The sequence below is a fragment of the Protopterus annectens genome, chromosome 2.part0, assembly GCF_019279795.1.
Source record: "Protopterus annectens isolate FY-2018-M chromosome 2.part0, PAN1.0, whole genome shotgun sequence".
NCBI classification, from domain to species: Eukaryota; Metazoa; Chordata; order Ceratodontiformes; family Protopteridae; genus Protopterus; species Protopterus annectens.
The window spans coordinates 497,322,629-497,346,000 of record NC_056728.1 but is presented as its reverse complement, the minus strand read 5'-3'; positions in this window follow the sequence as shown (position 1 = coordinate 497,346,000).

Genomic DNA, 23,372 nt, shown 5'->3' with positions numbered 1-23,372 from the left:
GCGAAAAGGGGGGGAGAGGAGAATGCAGGTAGCAATCACCATTATGTACACTTGAAACAAAAAAGAGAAGATTGTTGTGTATCAGTTAATGTGACCTAAGGGAGGAAGAGAAGATGGCAGAGGAATGTAATGGAGGAGGAAGTACCCTGAGAAGAGGACAAGCACAGAAACCCAAACCTAGTTAGACAGTATTGTGTTGATGTTAATGGACAATTACCTTTAAAAAGTGCATGAGGCTTCAGAAGTACAAAGTGAGCTAGGAATTGATCTGGAGCCCCAGGAGGTAAAGAATTATGAGGGAGGAGGAAGAAGAGCAGACAGAGATGATTGTGAGGAGGAGGTTTAGTCTTATGAGGGGGGAGAAAATGAAGAAACAGAAACTCAGACCTCAGACTGAGGAAAGACTTTATTGTTTTATGAAGAAAATAGGATGGAAGCCTTACTACAGACACTGCTCCACTGGGTGACCAAAGGCTGATTCCTATATGTATAAAATTACTGAAATAGAATTGTAATACAAGGGATAGGGTATCCTCCATGCACATTAAGGGCTAACAATGGACATAAGTATGAAGCCTAGACATATGAATGTTAGTCTATTAGTCTTTACAGGAAAAGAGTTATTTATTATAGACAAAGAGTTAAGATTTTAACATGTTTTGTATTAGCAGAATATAGATTAGGTGTGCTTAAATTAGTTCTTCTCTGTGTAGCAAAACTATAAGGTAAATTTTTATTTTCATTAATTACATCAGTCAGGAATAAATAACATGAGTGAGTAGGACATTTAGTTTATCCACTTTAAGGCATGAAGATAATCATTCTTTGTTTATTAATGGATAAAGAGTAAAAATTATGTATGTCTGCAAAGTAGTATGCCTTTGTTGAAATAACAACATACAGCTAACACATGCACATGGTGGCTGGTAGTCAGAAAAAGTTGTACTATGCTAAAAATACAGTGTTATTTGTACATATGGAAAGCAAAAAAGTTTATAATATGAAAACTTAACATGGTGCCATACTGAATGCATGAGTCCAAGGGGAAGGGCAGTGGATTTCAAAAGAAAGGAGAAAAGAGTTAGGTGATGGAGGTAAATATACCTAAGGAGTAATATCAAAGTAGCTGTTAAGGTGGATGATGAGGGGGAAAGAGGAGATTGGCACAAGCTTGTGACAAGCACAGTGACCCTTAGGATCTAGCTCCTAAAGATCAGACAGTATATCTAGTGGTGAGGGAGAGATAAAGGGTGGGGAGTTGAAAAGTAGGAATCATGAACAACCCAGTCAAGATATGTATACTGAGTTGAATCATGAGGGAAAAACTGGGTGTTGTATGAGTACCGGATCTAAAGTTATCAGACAGAGGCTTGGGGAAGATGCAAAGTAGGACTACATATGTAGAGGGATGGATTATGTTCCAGGAACAGGAAAAAGGGAAGCAGGAATACGATTAAAAGATGGTGGACATTGTTTGTGGTAGGAGAGTATGACAGGTATAAATGGTAGATGAATAGGGTGTAGAGGCAACTTTGAAAAAAGAGGAGTGGGAGTGTGATCCTACTGTGGCCTCAACAGAGCCTGATGACAGAGGCAATTGAAAGAGTGAGACATAGAGCAGACAGAATGATATGAGCATGATATGATTAGAGCATTTCAGAGTAATGTTAGAGCTACAGTTTAGACAGGTTGTAAGAGAAGGCAGATGTTACAACGTATGTTACTTTTAAAGAAATGTATGAAACAGATAGTGCTAGATGCATACAGGGAAAATGAGGGAAGATGAATAAGTTAACATTTATTATACAGAAAGGTAAATAGGTGGGTAGGTTGGATAGGGTATTAGGGGATGATGATGAAACCTTTTGAAGAGTAAAGTATCCAAAGAAGAAATAGGACTGTCAAATCAGTCCTTGATTAAAATGTTATGGAAAGAGGTAATGAGAAATGGAGAAATTGATAATGATCTCTAGTCAGTGAAGAGGTCCAGATCAAGTAGTGGGGTTACAAGTTAAGGTAAGAGAATTAGAGCTAGAGTTTTTTTATGAACAGAGAGATATGACTGAATAAGAGGAGGCAGAAAAAAAACAGAGGAAGAGAGGATGGCTTGGGTGGACAAGGAGCTGCAGAAGAAAGCAAGATAGGGACAATTGAGAGGTCTGAAAAATCCATATCATTCACTAAAAACTTGCCACCACTCATATATATGAGCTGATTTATGGTGTGCATCACCATGCCAATGTGAAATGAGATAAAACTAATCTGCCTAGTCTAACCACTTCCATGAGTTAGTGTACTCATGCAGTGATATGTACATTACCAATACAGAGCAGGGATTGTTTTAGTCTCCTGACTGTTGTATGTTGTTTAACAATGTTTAGTTTTCAGTCATCAACACTGTTCTAACATTTCCTTGAGATGTGTGTTTTCTGATGCACTCAGTCTAAGTTATTTTGTGGCTTTACTTACTAATGCACTAATCTAGAGAATATCAGTGACAAAGGCAGTGGTTTAAATCCATTCAACTATATCTCTCTTTTCTAACTTGATTTGACTTTTCTAACAGATTTGACCTTCACATAGCCCAAACAATTAAGAAATTAAACAAAAAACTGGGTCTTCTTTATAGAAGCAAACAATTCATGACCAAGGAGACCAAATCCGCAGTAGCAAGGACTCATCTCTTATCTGTCCTACTGTATGCTGCCCCTGTAATGACAAATCTTCACCACTCCAAACTCACCAAAATGGAATCTTGTTACAACAAGATTGCCAGGTTCGCTACTGAGACCTCTCATAGATCCCATCACTGTCTTGCCCTAAAGCAACTCAACTGGCTTGAGCTGCCCCAACAACTGATACTTCAGCAACTCTATACAACACACAAGCTGTACTACCTGCCCAACAAAATCCCATCACTACAGCAACTAATTCAACCCTACACAACCACCAGAACCTTAAGATCCAGTAGCCAAAACCTTTTAAATGTCATCAAACATAAAAATGATGCAGGTAAGTCTCGCTTTGCCTGCACCATAGCCAAAGTTTGGAATCAACTCCCAAATCACATCACTGCTACAAGCTCTCCCCTCCAATTTAAAAATCTCCTCAAAAGCCACTTTACAAACAACTGTCTCTGCTCCTGTGTCTCCCCAGGTTAATCCAACCCACTGCACTGTTGCAGGAATGCAGGAATGCATCTGTTGATAATTACCTATTACTACTTCTAGTTATGCAAGTTAGACCTGCTTACCCCAAGCACACAGACTTTTTTTAATGTACTCCTACTAAAACCTTTTGTTCCTTTTCCCTCAGATACCATGTGTCTTCTAATCCATCAAACTACTGGATACACAACATACATCCACCACCGCTACATAAAACCCTTGTACTGTTTTTCCCAATACTGTACTACTCTCAGTCTCTCAATGTACTGCAGATTTACCTACTGCCAGTAATTGTAAAATTCTGCCAACAATATACTGAAATGACTCTGAAACAAACTTGTATATAGTCCTAATAGCAAGAAGTTAATATCTGACATTGTACTGCTTATTAACCAACTACCAAAAATGTAAAACTCTGTCTACCACATGCTGAAATGAACTACCAAAATGTAAAGCTCTGCCTACCACATGCTGAAATGAGTCTATAATATAGCTGTATATTGTACTGTTAACATGATGTTAATATTTGACTATTGCATGCTGATTGTATTAGATGTAATGAAATCCTAACCTGTACTGTACCTGGAGCTTGTCTCTCCAGGCCTCCGCTGAAAAATGACCTGTGTCCAGTCGGACTTTCCTGGTCAACAAAAGTAAAATAAAATAAAAACAAATAAGTAAATAACTATCATGGAATCCATCCCCCTCAGATGTGTTTTAGCAGCCTTTCTAATGAGTAATTCTGGAACATTCCTTGCTAATGCAGTGCTCTAGAAAATATCAGTAACAAAAGCCAAGGTTCAAACGTGTTTAGGTCTAGCTCTCTTTTCTTGGCATCATGTGTTCCATTAACATGAAATGTGTTATACTAACACTTCCCCTATAAAGGATTCTGAGTTTAGCTGGCTAATGCTCTGGTTCAGGGAATATGAGTGACAAAGGCATGGGGTCATATACATTCAGGTTTAGTTCTCTTTTCTTGTTGTCATGTGCTCCATTTCCCTGAAATGAAACATTCTTATCATTACTATTATGTTGGGGAGTTTGGTGCATTCTAACCAAACCTATGTATGGATTCCTCTACCACTGATGAGCAGAGACATTCAGAATTATGCTTCTACTCTACCTCCATCCAGCTTATTCCTTACTTGCTTTCTGTGTTCTACCCACTGTTTGCTTCCCCTTTCCATCTTTGTCCTAAACTCCCATTTCCAAGATGCAATATGGTAAAAAAAATAGATGCATACACCACACACACATGCCCACAAAGGGCTTATAAAACAATATTATCTTTCTGCAGTCATATGTTGCAAGGCAGTTGGCATTGGACAACATTGATCTTTGTATATAACTACAGAGAAATAACACTCCCCTTCCTATGGCAGAAAAATGAAGAACAATCCTTGTCATGCACTAATCAGTTATGCAAAGGGGCAAATCAGCACTCTGCATACCAATCTGTAATAGTAGAGCTACTGCCTTTATTCTATTTCCTTGGACGGTTCAATGTACTCTTGCAATTATTTTTATAGAGTCAATAGACTGGTTTGGTGGTGGTTAATCCCCTGAGGCTTTTATGTTTATTTATTTTTTTCTTGACATTTGATTAAAGGGGAAGTCAGATTGGGTAGGAGCCCATTTTCAGCAGAGGCCCAGGGAGAAAAGCTCCAAGGTATTACAAAACATTTTAATAGGAATAATTTTACAATCTTTAAAAATAATACGAAAACAACTACAGTTTAAATAATTATATCAAATTAGACATAATATGAAAACACTGGTTAAGAATGGATGTTATATGTCAATAATATAATAGTTTGTGAATTTTACCCAGTTTATAGAGAAATTAAAGGTAAGTTAGTATAATACAAAATAATACAAACAAATTGCAATATGAAGCGAGAGAAAAGCAGGCTTAAGATATATTCATATTGAAAGCCAGGGGAGACAAATTCATAGAAGTAAGGAGCTGAGTAAAGAAATTGAGTAAGGAGGTGTAAGATATGAATAAGTATTTGTTCATATTTAGGGATATAGTTTTTTCCTGGTGATAAGCAAGAAGTGACCCAGCTTTTGGCTAGAAAGTCTTTCAGAATGGGTTTGAAGGATGGGAGGCAGGATATTTACCTAATGGATACAGGTAAGGAGTTCCAGGCCTTAGCAACATGGTATGAGAACAGACAATGCCCAGCGGATATGATACATTTGTGGATAGACAGGAGTTTGTATCATAATGACCAACTGGGAACATAGTTGCATAGAATATTAATTAGTGATGGGCAAGCAGATGGATTATGAATAATTTTAAAGGTGGTAAGAAGCTGTGTATATGTCACTTTATGGGGTAGTTTTAACCAATTTAGACATTTTAGTGTCATACATTGGTGAGTTCAGAAATGGGGTATTTGCTGCAAATTTAGCAACTTTGCTTTGCATTGTTCAAGTTTTAATTTTTGTGAAGCCTGGAAGTTAGTAAGAATGGGAGTGTCATAAAGAAAAGTGGCGAGGAGATAAGTAGCGGCAAGTGTAATTTTAGTTGTGTCAGTGAGAAAGTTTTGGGCTCTGTAAAGCATGCCTAGTTTTCTATGAGTTTTTCTTATGTTTGTGTCTTTCGGCTTTTTCCCGGTTAGTGATTTTGTATATGCAGGTTGAACTTAAGATTATCATTCACTATAATCCGTAATAATACCTATGAGACATGACTTCAATGGTTATATTATCAAGAGAGAGGACTTTAATTTTTTTTTTTTTCATGAGAAAGGGAATGGGCAAAAAGTAATAGCTATTGTTTTACTATTTTATTTGTAGTCTTCACATGTTCTACATTTCCCTGATATGTATGTGTTATGACTGCTACTACTCTGACAGTTTTAGTGGCTACCCTTGCTGATGTAGTGGTATGGTGAATTTCAGTAAGAAAGTCATGGGTTCAAATCCCATGAGGCCTATCTTTCTTTTCTTCTCTTCTCATCATTCTGCATGTGCTACATTTTCCTGATATGTGCTTTTTCTGACTACTTTTACTCTGACTGCTACAGTAGCTCCCTTTGCTAGGAAACTGGGAATATGCTGGCATGTGGACTGAACTGAAGGACCAACTCCCCTAAGTGTATAATATTTTCCCTTTTTAATGGCAGTAACATTACAGTACAGGTCCGCTGATCACAATCTGCAGTTTTCAAGATAGGTGTATGTCTGTACATTATGTTACTTTATCGTATCCCACCTTTCTTGTCTACATTTCACATTATTCTACATTTACATATTGTTATACCACTTTCTCCATTCTGTTTTCCAACACGCTTTGTTGTGCAGCTCCCTTTGCACTTATGTCCATCTCTGTAGAGTTTGTTACTATAGTATAACCTTCACTCCAACTTCAGCCATCAGTGTTATTTTCTCTTTCATTCCACATTTCTCTTTCTCTCTCTCTCTCTCTATATATATATATATATATATATATATATATATATATATAATTATATGTGTATCAGTCATAATATCAAAAGCTCAAAATATTAAAATATTTTTAATGCAGGGAGGTCTCACACTCCCTGCTAATTATTTCTACCAACTCCAAGATCACACAACAGTGAGGAAAGGGTAAATTCCCCCTTTCAATATTTTCAGTTTTCAACACTTTGAGTTTTAATATTTTGAGTTTTCAATGAAATAAATGGAACCCATATATTTTGCTGTGCATTACATCAACATTATCAACCTGTGTGTGTAAAGTTGTTGTGAATACCAGTGCACCTTCAATGTTTACCTCTGCTGCTCATATTTAACCCAGGTTGTGAGGTGAACAAATGGGTCTATGTTAAATCATTGAATGCTTAAAAAAAGCGAACGATGATTTATCAAACCCATGTAAGTGAAAGCTTACAATCTTGAATGCTTAGAACAGGGATTTTTTTTCCAAGGGAAAAAAATCGCTGTTCCACAAAAAAAAAAAAAAAAATTTAAAACATTACATAAAGTGGGAGGCTTCACCTCCCCACACTCCCCCCTCCACTTAAATATACCAACTCTGAGATCGCACAACAGTGACGAAAACAGCAAAGTAACAGAAGCGGCCAAGCAATTTCTTTCCCAGGAAAAGAATTAGCTTATATGGTGTTTCGCTATTTTGCTTTTTTGTGCTTTCAAGTTCGATCAAGACACATTAGATCATTTAATAGTAACCCGAACAAACGATGTTGCCATGGGAATGTGCTGCACCTATGACACAAAGCTGCTCATTATGCACAATAGCCTGACCATGTACATAATTAGTATTGTTGCTCATTGCCCATGCAGTGTAAAAAGTGCTGGCTTGACTGCAGTCACCGATGTGGCATTTCTGAATACTCAAGATAGATAATTCACCATAATTCCCATCAGGTCTAAAGACATGGTAGGTACAAAACCCTGGTATAAAGAGGGTGGTTTGCACTCATTCAATGCAAGTTTTATTAATAATATGCTCATGGATGTGCTCCAAGTACAGGAAGTCTTCAAATTCAGATTTGCTGTGTAGCTCACTAGCACTAATCAGTGACACACTGATCTTGTCCAGTGCTTTATTTATGTTTTTTAGGGTATATGATCCATTAGCTGGACTCATGGAGGCAACAAAGGCTTTTTTAGCCAGTATGTATAAGCCCTAGAAGGAGATTACAAGCCTTCCTTTGAAAAGCAAACAGGACTGTGCAGCAGTTCCTCCCATACTGACACAGAGCTGTTTAAATTACAGTGCTGTTGGTGTCTTTAATTATTTATTGCCTTTCCTTGTGCTTATCTTTAAAAAAGTGCATTTTGTCTGTGTTTTTACAATCCAAAGACTGACGATTTTCCATCTAGTGACAGTAGGCAATAGCCTGGTTTGCCAGAGTTGGGGAAACATACTACAGAGCCCTGAGTGTAGTCATTTTATTGGCCAGAGGACTTATTAGTCACATTACCTTGTTGTTAGTGCTTGTATAAATTCAGCATATTTGCATGGCTTTCACCTCATTTTCTTAGAGCTGAGCATCCAAACAATAATAAGTACTTTTATTGAATAATCACAGTTTTGTACGGTGCTTAAAGTGCTCTGCTATTGATATCTTAAATGATTTATTGCCTTCCTTGTGCTTATTTTGAAAAAATATATATTTTGCTTCTCATTGTCTGTTCCACTTATTTAATTTCTCTGAATTCATTATTTAGCTAGTTCTTGGATAAATTTGTATATTTTTACACACCAGCTAGCTCTTTTCCAAGTTTTAACATGTATTTATTCATTTATATTTGTTTACCAGGGTAGTGCACTGATTAATATTGACCAATTTCAGGCTTAGCCCAGGTGAAATACAAAACATTTCACAGGTTCACAGGATGTTACTAGGCTATTGACCCGAGGATCTTTACAAGCCTAGCCATTAAATCCCAGTCTAATAACTAGATGAGAAATATCGTCTATGCCGTATGGTTTCCCATTCAGTCGTCCAGGTTGTGCTTAAACAGGGTCATGGAGGTGCTCTGCTTGGCATGGATTGGGAGCCTATTCCAGAGGAGTGGCCACCTCTGAGAAATGTATCTGTCTGTCCAGCAGGTCCTATTTACGCCACAGGCTAGATTCATATCTCTGGAATGGTGACTCTAGTCCCATTTGACCTTTAGATATGAAGCATTTCCATAAGATATGGATTAGATATAGCCCTGTAAGCCAGACATAAGTCATCTTTAAGTAGTTTGTACTGTACTGAGTACTAGGGATAACACCTATCCCTCTTTGTGAGGGACAGTCCCTTTTTGGGCAGTTGTATCCTGCAAAACAATTTTAAAAGCAAACATAAAATACAGAAATGTAAGCAATAATATACTACTTCGGATTAATTACATAGAAAAAAACTGTGTGTATACATTCCAGTGAACAAGCACAGTGCAATGTACAATCAATCCGAGTATAATGAAAAATATGTACATTAGTTTCTAAAGTGGGTCAGTCTTCAGTGTATCTTGGCAGAGAAGTCACTCAGAAAGGGGTAAGGTAGGTGACATGTCCTGTGTTGAAGCAGTACCATTTGGCTTGGATGAAGAAGTGCTTTTTTGAGTTGCATTCTGAATATGGAATGTGTTGATTATCTTAATGTCAATGGGGAGAGCTAGCCAAAGAGTAGTTGCCTGAGAGGAGAAAGCCTGTGCTGTGGAGTTTGGTTCTAGGGGGTAATGAGAATTGGTGTGGTTTGTGAGTAGTGCCACACGTTGTATAAAGAGGTTTTTCAGGAAGTCTTGCTGCAACATGAGCAAATGTGTGGACTTGGACTACTTCGTAGAGTTGGATCCTAAAAGTAGGTCATCAAGAGGACTGAGAATTTTCCATTTAGTGATAGTAAGTTTTAGGCTGGTTGTACCTCAACTAATAAAAGACCTGTCATCTGTCAGTATCTCGCAGACTGCCTATACACTTGGCAAAAACTTTGCTGAAACTATAACTAAGTTATAAATAGTAAAAATGGAGGGAAAACAGCAGATTAAGCAAAAGAAATAATAGTAATAAATGAATTCTGTCAAGCAACTGTACAACATAACACTTCAGTTACCAGGAAAGAAAATGAAATAGATGATCAAAGCATGTTTAAATAGTTCTAAAACAGCAGAAACAGTTATGCTGGAGAGAAAACAGTAGATTTAGTACATGGAAGAAGCAAAGCAATTAATGAATTCCATCAGGCATCTGCACAAACACAACAGCTCAATTTCTAGCAAGGAGAACAAAATAAAATGAGCAAAACTTAATTAAATAACTGAACAACTGCAGAAATCAGCAGGTGACAAATGCAGAAGAAATAAAATACTTCCCTGAATTTTGCTCTAAAATATTGTCAAAATTCCACTTTTAGCTTTTCCAAGCATGTGCACAGTTATTAGCCCTTCTAGTCTTCTAGCAAAGGCACCAAGCAAGCCTCAATCAGCTCAATATGCTCAATACTGGTGAGCTATAATTGTAAATCAACAAGTGAAAAAACAGCTTTAAAGGTTTTTGTTTCCAGTCAATAATGCTAGCTTTCTAGAATCAGGAGCAGCTTATCCTCTCCCAGTGAATAATCACCACTCTCTATCAGACTGCCCAGACACTTGGCTAAAACTTTGCTGTAAAAGAAATGAAGTCCACATAGCTTACAGCACTGTAAGATTAGTAGTCGACATGTTTATAGAATCCTCAGTCCATCACTTTGGGCCTCATCTGAAGCACAGTGTTGTGATTTCTTCATCTCTACTGTAACATCTGCCTTCTGCGACCTTCTGAAATGACAAATACATTTGGATTACACTTCCTTATTTTTGGTTTCTCTTCAGTCATCAGTACGATGCTCAGGAAGCTGCTGTGCAAATTAAAGTCTGCACATCAGGTCACAAATAAGCTTCTCCAGAATCTAACTATCACCAGATGTGACACCCCGCACTGGTCCAGTAATCAAAGAGCCTCAATCCTCACCACTAGCACCAGTGAGGGACATACACATTGGGAGAATGACAAGTACACACACAGTAAAGTACAATTTCCCTTAAGAGCACACAGAGACCCCAGGCAGTCTGGAGCTGATTTCTCCCTATTTCTCCACATCCCCAATAAGACTCCCCACTGGCACAGATATAGGGTTGAGATCTCAGCCGAGTGGCAAAGACAAAACCTCCAGCACCCTCTCTGTCCAACCAGTGCTTCATCTCCCTGACAAGTAGCTGACACACACATACTTTGAGATTTGATTTATACACAAACACAAACACACACTTGGGAAAGGCTGGCACAGGTTTACTAGCCATGCCCCCTTCTGCTCAGACTATAAGGTAGTACCAGCTGCCACCAGCCACTACTTATCAACTACTTTTAAGGCCCTTACCAAATGATGCCCAGTCTTACTGTGTAATGTTACTATTAATCTAAATGGTAAGTGTGACCAAGACTAAGGCTGTTTAGGAGTGACCTATACAATGTCACCAAATACATATGCAAGTACTATAAGACCTTAAATATCTCTAAACAAACCAGCCACAATTAAAAGGTTTAAATATATTTAATAAATAATAAAAGTAAAATAAATAAATAAATAAATAAAGTAAAAATAAAAATTCTTATGTAAATATATACTCTCTATGTAAAACTGTTATGTGTATATTGCTCTGTGCATGCTTTCTACTTTGTATCTTTAACCTGTTGTATCTCACATTTCTGTAATTCTATGACTCTGATATTGTTATATACTGTAAATTGTTTGTAACTGGAGCTTTTCTCCTTGGGTCCCCACTAAAAATGGGCCACAAGCACAGTTGGACCGCGTTTATATCACATCGAATACGTGAATATTGAACGCTCACATGAGCGAATATTCACGTACTCGAAAACAGTATTGTGGGGGGCTGTGCCCCACACATCCTCCCACTAAATATATATTCCTACTCTGAGATCCCACTACAGTGAGGAAAGGGCAAAAATCCTGATCTTCACTGTACTGCAAAAAAATTCATAAACTTGATATAACTACTAATACTATGCAAGGCATTTCATTTACTGCTCCATTTGCTTGGCATTTTTGCTTAAATATTTATTAATATTTGAAATCCCATACTGTGCCAGTATTTCATAATGCAAGTAGGACTACATCTTCCTTCAAGCTATTAAACTTTTTATCTGGAATCTTTCTGTATGTCTTCAGTCTATGGTTTGCATACCTCAAATGAAGTTTCATGTAACATCCAATGAATTTTGTTCAGGCAGAAACAGAAGCTATACACACACAGAAAATCACCTTCCTTTCAGTTCAACCTTCATTAAAAATATAATGTTGTTACAGATGGATGCAGTACATATACATCAGGACAATACTGTGTTTGTTCCTGCCTAATAACTGTAAACATGCATGCGGATGGTTTAAAATGTATATAGAGGTAATACAACTGGTCATTTCTCACTAAGCTATGGGCTGGTCATTCACTTCACAATGCAACCTCTACCCCCTTCCACCAACCTCCACTTTGACTAAAGTCTGGTGCCTGACTTGAGTTATGCCATCTTGTATATGCAGTTAGTATTGTGAAAGAAAATCCTGTCTTATACAATAACTATGCCAATATTTTCATACATGTAGTCTTGCATATATTTCGTTACTCATACATATATGTTTGCATTTAAACAGAGAGTTATGTTATCACAAAAACATTCCATATATTTATATACAGATGCAGTTCTTTGTACAGATATGTTTATGCTTTCTTTTACATTATTATAAAACAATTACAGAAAATATAAAACAATTATATTACATTATTATAAAAAAATTCTTCAAAGTATTCAATTGTATTTATTACTGCTTGGTAGTAACTTGATTAAAGTGTAGCTATCATTCTAAGTCTTTTGGATTAAGCACTTGGGCTTCAGACCAGTTGTTTTACATTAGGAAGGTTTGTGGCCTGCACTGTGGTGGCAGGACAGGTGGCTTACATCCTTCTAAGTTGGGAACTGCTGATTGAGGGCTCAGTGTCTGTTATTCTAAAAGTGTATTAGTTCTGGTTTAAGCACTTGGGCTTCAGGCCAGTTATTTTACATTAAGAAGGTTCGTGGTCTGCACTCTTGTGGGAGGAGAGGCTGGACTCTGTCCTTCTGAGCTGGGAATTTCTGGTTAAAGGCTTATAGTGCCTGCATATTTCAACTGTTTCTTACTGAAATTGGTACACCTTGTTTGCTGTAGCATAGACTAGATCCAGGCCTGCTGAATCTAGCTCTGTTTGTATGCGTGTTGTTTGTTTGCTTGTTATTTCCCTGAAACGCTAATACCACCTAAAACGTGGCTTTTCAGTGCTTCTGTGGATCCCTAGTGATATCTGCATTGCTTACTGTACTCATTTCCTTGTTTCACTTAAAAGAAAGTTACTGTTTGTCGTTTTTGCATTTAAGTTACCTGTAACACATTGCATTTAAGTTACCTGGCACTTGCTCACTAAAGGCACTTGCTCACTAAAGCAATTATATAAGTCAGCACTAAAAAATTAAAAGCACTACACTCTCACAAAGTCCTCTCGAGTACCTTGTTCCCCATTGGCCCTTTTTTTCAATTATAAAGGAATTCCCAATACTATTCTAGCATGTCCAAAGGTCAATTGTCAATCTTCTCTCCGGTCCAGCTGGTGAATCTGGGAATCTTGAGGCAATGTTACAACTGCCTCATGTACACAGACAACCCTCTCCTCCTCCCAATAAATTCCAACACATGTGAGAGATGCATCCATATAGCCAAACTGGAGGCTAAGCTCTCTCAACTCAGTACTGGCGTAACCAGTCAGGAGGAGAAGGAAACCACACTCAGTAAAATTCCAGTCTCACATAGACCTACCACGACAGCAGACCAAACACATAAACACAAAAAACATACTCGGAGGCTCTAAATAAAAATCTGCCTAAGCAGCAGAGACCACCAAAGCAGACACCCAAGCAACTGCTACCCCAAAACAAAACACATGCAACACATAGCTCACAAAGCCAGTGTGCCGAACAGTCACAGCCCTTAAGGCTAAACAACACACCAAATACACTTGTAATAGGTGACTCTATCATCAGGCACACTGACGTCCCGCTCACCAGGCTGAACAAGGAGAAGGTCACGGTGAGCTGCCTGTCGGGCGCTAGGATCCGCCACATAACACAAGCACTCAGGTCACTCCAAGGCAAGTACAAATATGACTCTGTCATTGTCCATGCTGGTGTGAATGACCTGAGACGTACCTCCCTGGACTACATGAAAAGAGACATAGAGGAGCTCTCTGAGCATATGGCCCAGGCCGGTATGACCCTGACCTTGAGTAGCATCTTACCCTCACCAAGAATGCTGCCACAATATGAAGGCAAGATGATCAATTTCAACAATTGGCTTAATTATTGGTATCATTCAAAGGGGATCCAATGCCTGTCAGCCTGGGATGACATGCTCGACAAGCCACGATGCTTCGCTAGGGACGGCCTGCACCTGTCAGCCCTGGGCTTTCGGATATTGGCAAAGGCTCTTGCTACCCCCATAGTGCCTTTTTTAGGCAAGGCTCAAAAGACAAACCCACCTCCATAGGTATCACAAGGGATAAGAAACTAAGAGTAATGCTACTCAATGCCAGAAGTCTAAACCTCAAGATGCATGCACTCGAAACTCTACTTAGCATGGAGAAAATCGATATCTGTGCAGTAACAGAAACCTGGTTCAAGGCTCCCGAGAGCACCCCAGCACTACCAGGTTATACCTCATACCATGCTTTTTGGCCCCAAAACTTGGACCGACCCACAAAAGGAGGGGGAGTATCAATATTCGTCAAAGATACCCATACCTCCAGGTTGGTGGCACAGCACAAAGCATCAGAGACTATCCATGTGCAACTAACAGTAGTTAAAACTGCCTTCCAGTTTATAGCCTGCTACAGACCACCCTCCCTAACCCAGGAACCCCACTCAGCCTTCATGAGAACACTGGAAAATATGAAGTTCTCTCCAAACACCATTATATTGGGCGACTTCAACTACCCAAACATAGACTGGGAGCATTACTCTAGCTCCAACACCCTAGCCCAAAGGTTCCTAGAATTTATAAACTCAAATGCTATGGAACAACTTGTTACCACTCCCACAAGAGGGGAAAACATACTGGACCTGATCATCTCCAACATGGGGACTCTATGCTCCAGACCAGAAATGTATCCCTCACTGGTAAGATCAGACCATAAACTAATCTCACTGGATGTTCACATCCCGACACCAGCCCCTGCCCAGAAAACCACAGTGAAAAACTTCTCTAAAGCAAATTTCACACTCCTCAAAACTGAAGTGGAATCCTTCAAAGCTCCCGGGCCTGTGGAAAATACGGCCCAGACCGCAGAATCCTTTATAAACGCATTCTATGAACACCTTCAGGAATGCATGGATCATGCGATCCCAAATAAAACCAAGACCCGATCCTCCAAAGGCAGACGTCCTGTCTGGTGGACCCCAGCCATAAACAAGCTATAAAATAGAAGGAGGAAGCTACTAAATGATAGAGCAAAATTCCAAAAAGGGAAGGCATCTCTGATCAGTATTAGCAAAAAACTATGGGCACTCATAAAATCGTCTAAGGCCAGCTTCGAGAGAAAAATTGCACAGGACACTAAGGATAATCACAAGGCTTTCTTTAGTTATGTTAGGAACCTGGGTGGTAATTCCCAGATATGCTCAGAATTAGTAAACAATGACAAAAAATACACCGAACCCACAGACATTGCCAACATCCTAGCTGACAGGTTCAGCGCAAACCTCTCCCCCCCTCCCCACCAAAAGGGCAAATATCTATTCCAGCAGAGTGCTGCCCCTCTGACATCTCGGATGCTCAGGTAAGAGCCGCCCTCTCCAAAGCAAAAAACACAGCATCAATGGGACCAGACGGTGTCCCGGGCTGCATCCTACATGAACTCCAAGAAGAGCGAAACCCAAACATAAAACTACTGTTCAATCTCAGCCTTACTACAGGATATGTACCCAAAGAGTGGCATACAGCAACTGTGGTCCCTCTCCACAAAGGTGGTGCCTCAACGGATCCTGGAAACTATCACCCCATAAGCCTGACTAGCTTGGTCTGCAAAGCTATGGAAAGGATAATCATGGACCACATAAATAAAGATATTGGGGACCTACAGACACTGGATCCTACCCAGTCCGGCTTTGTTAAGGGCAGATCCTGCCTCTTAAACCTGGTTGATTTCTTTGAAACAGTCACCAAGGCCTTTGACGAGGGGAAGGTGGTCCACACAGCCTACCTGGACCTCGCAAAAGCCTTCGATACAATACCCCACTCGGGCATTATAGATAAGCTCACCAGCTTAAATATAAACCCCTATGTCACTAGATGGGTTGCAAACTGGCTCAAGGACAGAACCCACATGGTTAGAATTGCTGGAGCCATGTCAGACTCCAAACCAGTTACAAGTGGCGTCCCACAAGGCTCAGTCCTGGGACCTCTCTTGTTCAGTATATATTTCTCTGAGGTACAGGCCAACACGGAAGGACTGTGGCTGACCAAGTTCGCAGATGACTGCAAACTGGGCGCCATAATTGACTCTCCAGCCGACACAAGCATCCTCCAAAAGGGCCTCATAGAAACAGACAACTGGTACCAGAGCCATGGCCTTAAGCTAAATGCCAAAAAGTGTATAGTCATCCCCTTTGGCAAAAACAAAGTGCCCACAAATTACCACATAGGTGGTAATCCATTAAGTACAGAAGAAGTAATTAGGGACCTGGGGACCCAAGTTGATAGCAATCTCTCATTTGACAACCACGTGGCCAAAGTGGTTAGAAAAACATTTTATATAGCCCACCTAATCATGAAGGGATTCACATCTAGATCAGGGGAGGTCATCGTGCCTCTTTACTCATCCCTCATCAGGCCCATAATTGAGTACAATGCCCCTTTTGGGATGTACCTTACCAGACACCTGCAGCAACTGGAAAGACCCCAAAAGTACCTCACCAAGAGGATCAAAGGGCTCAAACAGATGCCATATGCTGCCCGGTTAAAGAAACTCCAGCTCTACTCAGTGGCATACCGCCTGTTCAGAGGCTATCTGTGCCTGACGTATAAAGCCATGTCCAACCCGGAATTAATGGACATGCTGCACCTCAGAAAATCCAAATCCTATCGAGCTACATACTCGAGAGACTTGAACCTCAGCATTGAAATAAATAGGACATGCTGGAGGGACAGATTCATAACCCAGAGGCTCCCTTCACCCTGGAATAAAATCCCAGTCCAGGTTAGGCAGAGTCCCTCATTGACTCTCTTCAAGAGGAATCTTGATGAGTGGATGGGAGATCATAGGTTTACCCCGGGTATGACTTCTGTGTCACTGTTAGACAGAGGCACAGTATACTAACCTCAAAAAAAAGGGCATAGCAAAATTAATTTAAAATGGGTGGCGAAAGCCAAACACATTCTGGCTAGGCTTATAAATGCCCTAGGGCAGATAGCCTAGTATGAACCTATGAACCTATGAACCTATAGATGCATATTTGCAGTTACACATATTTCTTCTATCAAATACCTTCAATTATGAAACCTACTTATAATTTTTTTCTAAACTTCAGTTTAATATGACAAAAAAATATATATAATACTAACTATAGAACTCTGTCCTTCTTGCCACTACTTAGACTACCCACTTGGCTAGGTGTTTGGGCCTACAGCTCTATAGGCCTTTGTACCTGTGATGGCACTGGTGGCTAGAACAGGTGATCCTGGTCGGGGATGACTGGTGCTCACACAACTCCCGCCAGATGTCTACTTATTCTACTCACTACCCTTAATACATCCAGATATAAATCATTCAGAAGGTAGGCCATCATTTCGGTCTGCTTAACTAAGCAGCTAGGAGCACAACCTCTGGCCTTCACAGTTGCTGCACTCATTCGAAGTGCCAGTACCAGAAAGAAGGAAGTACGAGCAGGGCTGTGGTTCGCAGATTTAGAACCACTCATTCTGGAGTGTGACATCATCTTAACCAACCCAGTTAACCAGTAGGGGCATTAGACCAGGTACTGTTATCATTTTCCAGTTTGGTTTTACCAAAAATGCTTTGTCCTTACGTGTTTTTTTTTTTTTAATGAGTGCATTCACATTTCATTTATGTGGTGGATAAAAGTCATTAATAAAATCATATTTTGTTTATCTAACTTACAATTGCTACCTTTTTGGAGTATTACATCTGAATGTCATTTATACATGCCTAATGCAGTATAGTATTTTTTGGGGGTGCTTTTCGCCAAAATAAATATTACCGAGTGTGTACCACCTCTTAGTAAATGCTGAGTACTTTGTGGTGATAAGGTGTGCTAGACGATGTTACATGGGCAAGGATTATACTTCTTGGGTCTGCAAACTCACATGCATATGACTCCATTTTGTTTTTTCTAAACATGGTTAGCTATTGCATACCTGAAGCTATTGCATACCCACGCCATGCTGTGGACTACTAAGGGGTGCTGCAGACTTTGCCTCTTTCCCCAGTCAGTTCACATGAACCTAAGGCTGTGTTCACAACTAACCAAGACCTAATTACACACATAAGTTGTCATATACATTCAAATATTACTGCAATTCATAGAGATAAGTGTAAAGGGGCCTAATTTGCACATAAAATATGTAAAGGACCCTGAACTTAAGTGAATAAATTTAACACTGCCACATTAACTAGCTATTACTTGAGTTAGGCAGCAAATGACTTAGGAAACTGCAGCCTTTTTAAAGTAAGAAAAAATAACAGAAATATTTCAAATGAATATGACACAGTTCAAAATGATATAAGATTATTGAGTTCACTTCAAGAAATGTTTTGTTTTACTCATATGACAGGCATAGTACAATAGATTTAGTGACTACTGTAAAGCGGTCATTAGAGAATGGAAAGTCATTACAGCAGCACTGGAAATGATTTGTGATCAATGAAAAAATCATTTAGTCTGATTTTATTAAGTGATTGTGCATACACTGTAGAAATGCAGCGATTTAAATGAGAAGTACTGAAGTAGCAAGAATTGTTTTGTTGGCCTAACTTATATGTATTTTTAGTGGGAGATTTCTGTCACTAATGAATGAAAAAATGACAGTGTTAGGATCATAATAAAATGGTAGGGCTATGGGAAGGGTGTTAACAAACTGCTTGCCTTACTGTCGTGAATGCATCTATGATAGTGTACACATTACTGTAGCACAACTTTACATGGCTGGACTGAGATTCTGCATGTGTATATAACTATGGGGTTTCTGTCATCTAACATTTTTTTCATCAGGATGGCAGGCATGCTTTCATTGTTGTGTTGTTTGACTATTGATTGCATCAAAACGTTTTGGTGTATAACAGTGGCATATTTTTTTATGTGCAGTAATGATGCAAAACAAGGGATCAAGGCAGAGAAAGGACAACTTCAGCCATGAGGAAAACTGCATCCTCATGGCAGCCCTTAGGACATAAGGCAAATGTGTGTTTGATAAAGGGGGCCCCAACAAGCTGAAAGGGCAAAAGCTCATAATCAACTTGTAATAGACATTAATGTGGTCGATGGAAGGAAATGCACATCAGTACAATGTAAAAAGAGGGCAAATTATATAGTAGGATGTACTAGAGTTAAAGCGAAGTCGAATGTAATTGCAAGTGCCAGTAATAGGGTGGTCTCTAATGTATCCCTTTTTCATCCTTCCTTATCTCATCATCCCCTTTACTTACTGCCTACTTCCCTGTTCTCTTTACATCTCTCTTACATATCTTTTCTGTTCTGCCCCACTTCCCTCTGTATGCCTCTCACACCTTTTTTCTGTCTTCTCTCCATGGTATCCTTTCTTGCAACTATTCTCATTTGCCTCTTCTAATGTCTTTATATCTCTCTACATAATGATATACTGCTATCCCTGTAGCATAAGCCGTCTCAGCCATTATGTCTACATCTTATCCATAAAGCTCTGCTAGCCATAATTTCATTTTTCCATCCATGTTTCAACATTGTTAACTTCTTCCTAAACTAAATGTTGCAGCACATTCTTACATATGTAAATATATAAATATATATATATATATATATATATATATATATATATATATATATATATATATATATATATATATATATATATATATATATATATGTATATATATGTGTATATATATATATATATATATATATATATATATATATATTTGTTTTATAGAGTATCCTTGTATCCGTAAATATGTTTTGTTAATTTTTTTATGTGATCCTATTCACCCAGGCTGTGCCTGCAAATAGTCCATTGAGATCAGTGCAATACCCTGGTAAAGAAATATATATATATAAATCAATCAATCAATAAATAAATACAACAGCAGATGAGGAATACCTCCTCTCCATTTGTGGGGATGACTATGATACAGAAGAAGATGGCACTGGAAAATCAGAGGTGGTACAGACACTGGCTATTACCAATGTTTGCAGCAGCAAAACACCTGCTAAGGAAGGTTGGTTTAAAAGCAGTAACATATATTTATATAGAGCACTGAATGGTGACGTGGAATAACTATATTAATCATCAAAGACTTGTCTCTTTATTCTGTATCATACAGACTTCTGAAAACTAATCTTTGCCTGACAAACAAGGCATCCCTGGACCCTGTTTTGATGAACTTTTTTCACACCTGCAAAACAACCAGCATCTGAGCTATTAAATTAAAAGACCTAAATTTTGATTGCACCTATACGACACATTGAAGAGATAGATATGTTTCTCAGAGGATTCCCATTCTCTGAAACAGGCTCCCCATCCGTGTTAAGCAGAGTTCATCCCTATCCCTATTGAAGCTCAACTTGGACCAATGGATGGGTAATCAGAAATTCACCCCTGGTATGATTCTTTTGTCTCTGATAGAAAGAGGTAGTTAGTAAATCACCACCGATATAAATCAAATTTATGAATCGCATTTGGGTTGCAAGGGTTAGGCTTATAAGGGCCTTAGTGGTCTTTAGTCACACCTATGAACATATAAACCTATGAACATGATAATTAATATTAACAGGTGAGCCTTCCACACCTGCACAGAATAACAATGAAGACAGTGTGCATGGAAAGTGTTTCTCATACCTCCTTACTAAGCATACAGTAGTGTATACTACTTGTCTATTGGCATTGTTTTCAAATAATTTTTACAGGGTCAGTAATAGAAACAAATAGTTCCACTATACTAATAAATTTGGTGGAAATTGGCAGCAGACTGGCTGTTGAAGATGATGATGATGATAATTTAGTTATATTTATGAGGCAGCCTGAGGAAAGTGTCACACAGTCACCAAGTTTAATGGCAGGATGTCACACCCCACAAAATGTTAGTAATTCTGCAGGTAGTAACAGTATATCACAAAGTCAAGTACATGGTGACATTATACTCATACTTGTACATGATGATAATCCCTGCACCTCTACACCGGTATCTCCAAACCCAGATGAACACTTCCAAGATGATGGCAGATAGTTAAAGGAACAGTGTCTACAGTGGCACCTTTAAAAGGGAAGCCAGGCCCAGGAATGCTACAGCAACCCAGGAAACATGTAAAGCATTGGCTGCCCATTATCAAAGTTGCTGTGACATTGCTAGGACTCAGAGCTCTGCCATAGAGTCAGCTAGAAATGATCAGAGTCCTCCAGGGTATATGTGATGATTTCCAGCACTACATGGAAGTGGCATAGAGTCGGGATAATGCCATGATCACATTGATGTGTAGTATGGTGGCACATCAAACATCCATGGCCATCTCCATTCATGGACTAATGAAGACATACCAGACTCAAGCTGAATTCATTCTTGGAAGTGGAAGAGGACAGGGTATTGTCCAGACCAGTGGGGACCGATCACATTACACTACAAGTGCTTCTCAAGAAAGTACTGTAATTAGTAAGGGGAACAAGCACAACAGATTTCATGCAGTCCTGTCAGTGTTCATCTATACCTAGCAGGGCTTCTCTTTTGAGATCCTGGGCACATTCCTGCAGCATTGTAAGATCAGTGACTGCAGGATCATCTGCTTCAGGTAGTTCATGATATCAGACCAAGTCATTATCCAGCTCTCATGACAGCTCCTTTTCAAAATCACTTCAACCATCACCTAGCTTATCTTCATGAGGTGTGTATGACACATTTCACCTTGACCTACTGTAATTGAAGTGTGACATTTCTGTTACTTACAATTTGACCTTCACACACACACACACACACACACATACACACAAACATACCAATGTGTAACTCAAAGGTGAATACGTTATTAAAGTAAAACGTAAATAAAAAAAATGGAAGTACCTAAGACACTCTTTAACCGTATGAATTTCATTCCTCTAATGGTATTGTTTAAAATCTCAGAGCCGTGAAAAAAAAGCAGTGTCATAACTTAAGATTGCCGTCATTAACACCATCAGTACTGAATGCATTGCTGTTGCTACAGCTAGCAATTACCTAAAACTTAAAAGTAGTGATGCACAGGTTTTCATGGAAATGCCAATAAGAAATTCAAAGGATAAAATGAGTATACTGCCATGTAAACAAATACTGCTGCCACTTAACCATCACCACTGCACAAATGATGGTATTTTTTGTCTCTGAGACTACAAATTATTGTGTAGTACAAAATAAAATGATGTTCAGTAAATAAAAGAACAACATAATTCAAACTGAGAAAACATTGCACAATATAAAACACAATATTACACATTTTCATTCAGTTGCAAGGTATGAACTCATGCTAAATACTGCATTAAAATATGTTACTAATTGTACCACTTCAGGACATTCAGTATGTGCATACTATAGTACACCACTTCTGTAGAATGAATTGTGTAAAACTGTTAAAAATGTGATTATTAATTATATGATTCCTAACAACATCACTTAATAGAGTCAGTTAGCACTCAGGCATCACTTTTACAAACAATATGATTAGTTCTTCTGAAATTAAAAAAAATATATTATTTAAGGATGAGAAGGAAAGTCAGATGAACAGTGACAGTAGAACATATACCACACAGAATAGCCCACAGATACCACTGCATGCATAAATTATACTCAATGTTTTTTTTTTTTTTTTGTTACAAGAAAGGAAGCACTAACATGAATGTTATGGTCCATAGTTCTATACTAGATGCCAACCCTTATCTGCACAGCTGTACGCCATGTACAGGCCTGTCACATAGGGTCCCTTACTACTGCTGCCAGCAAGACACCATTAATCAGAGTAGTACTGGAACTGGCAGCTGTAGTGACACAGTATGGGTCACTTCACCACCAGACCAGTGCATGATGATGTCGTGCAGAATGCAATATGCAGTAAGCATCCTGCATGCAGTAGCTGGATCATATTGAAGGGCACCTCATCCAGGCAAAAGGCCCTCTCAATGACATTTTGGGTCTAGGACAGGGATGTGTGAAGTTCTCCTCTGTAGCTCCACTTTGATTTGTCACTGGTGTCATGAGCCATGGCTCCAGTGGACATCTTGCATCACTTGAAAGAAAAAAAAAAAGAGAAAATGGGTGATGCAAAACAAATAAAAAGTGGTTTAGTATTCCACAATGCATTTTACCATGAATAACTACCTAAATAAAATAGGAAAAAAGAGAAAAAAATATTTTCCCACTTACCAACAAGATGACCACTGGGCA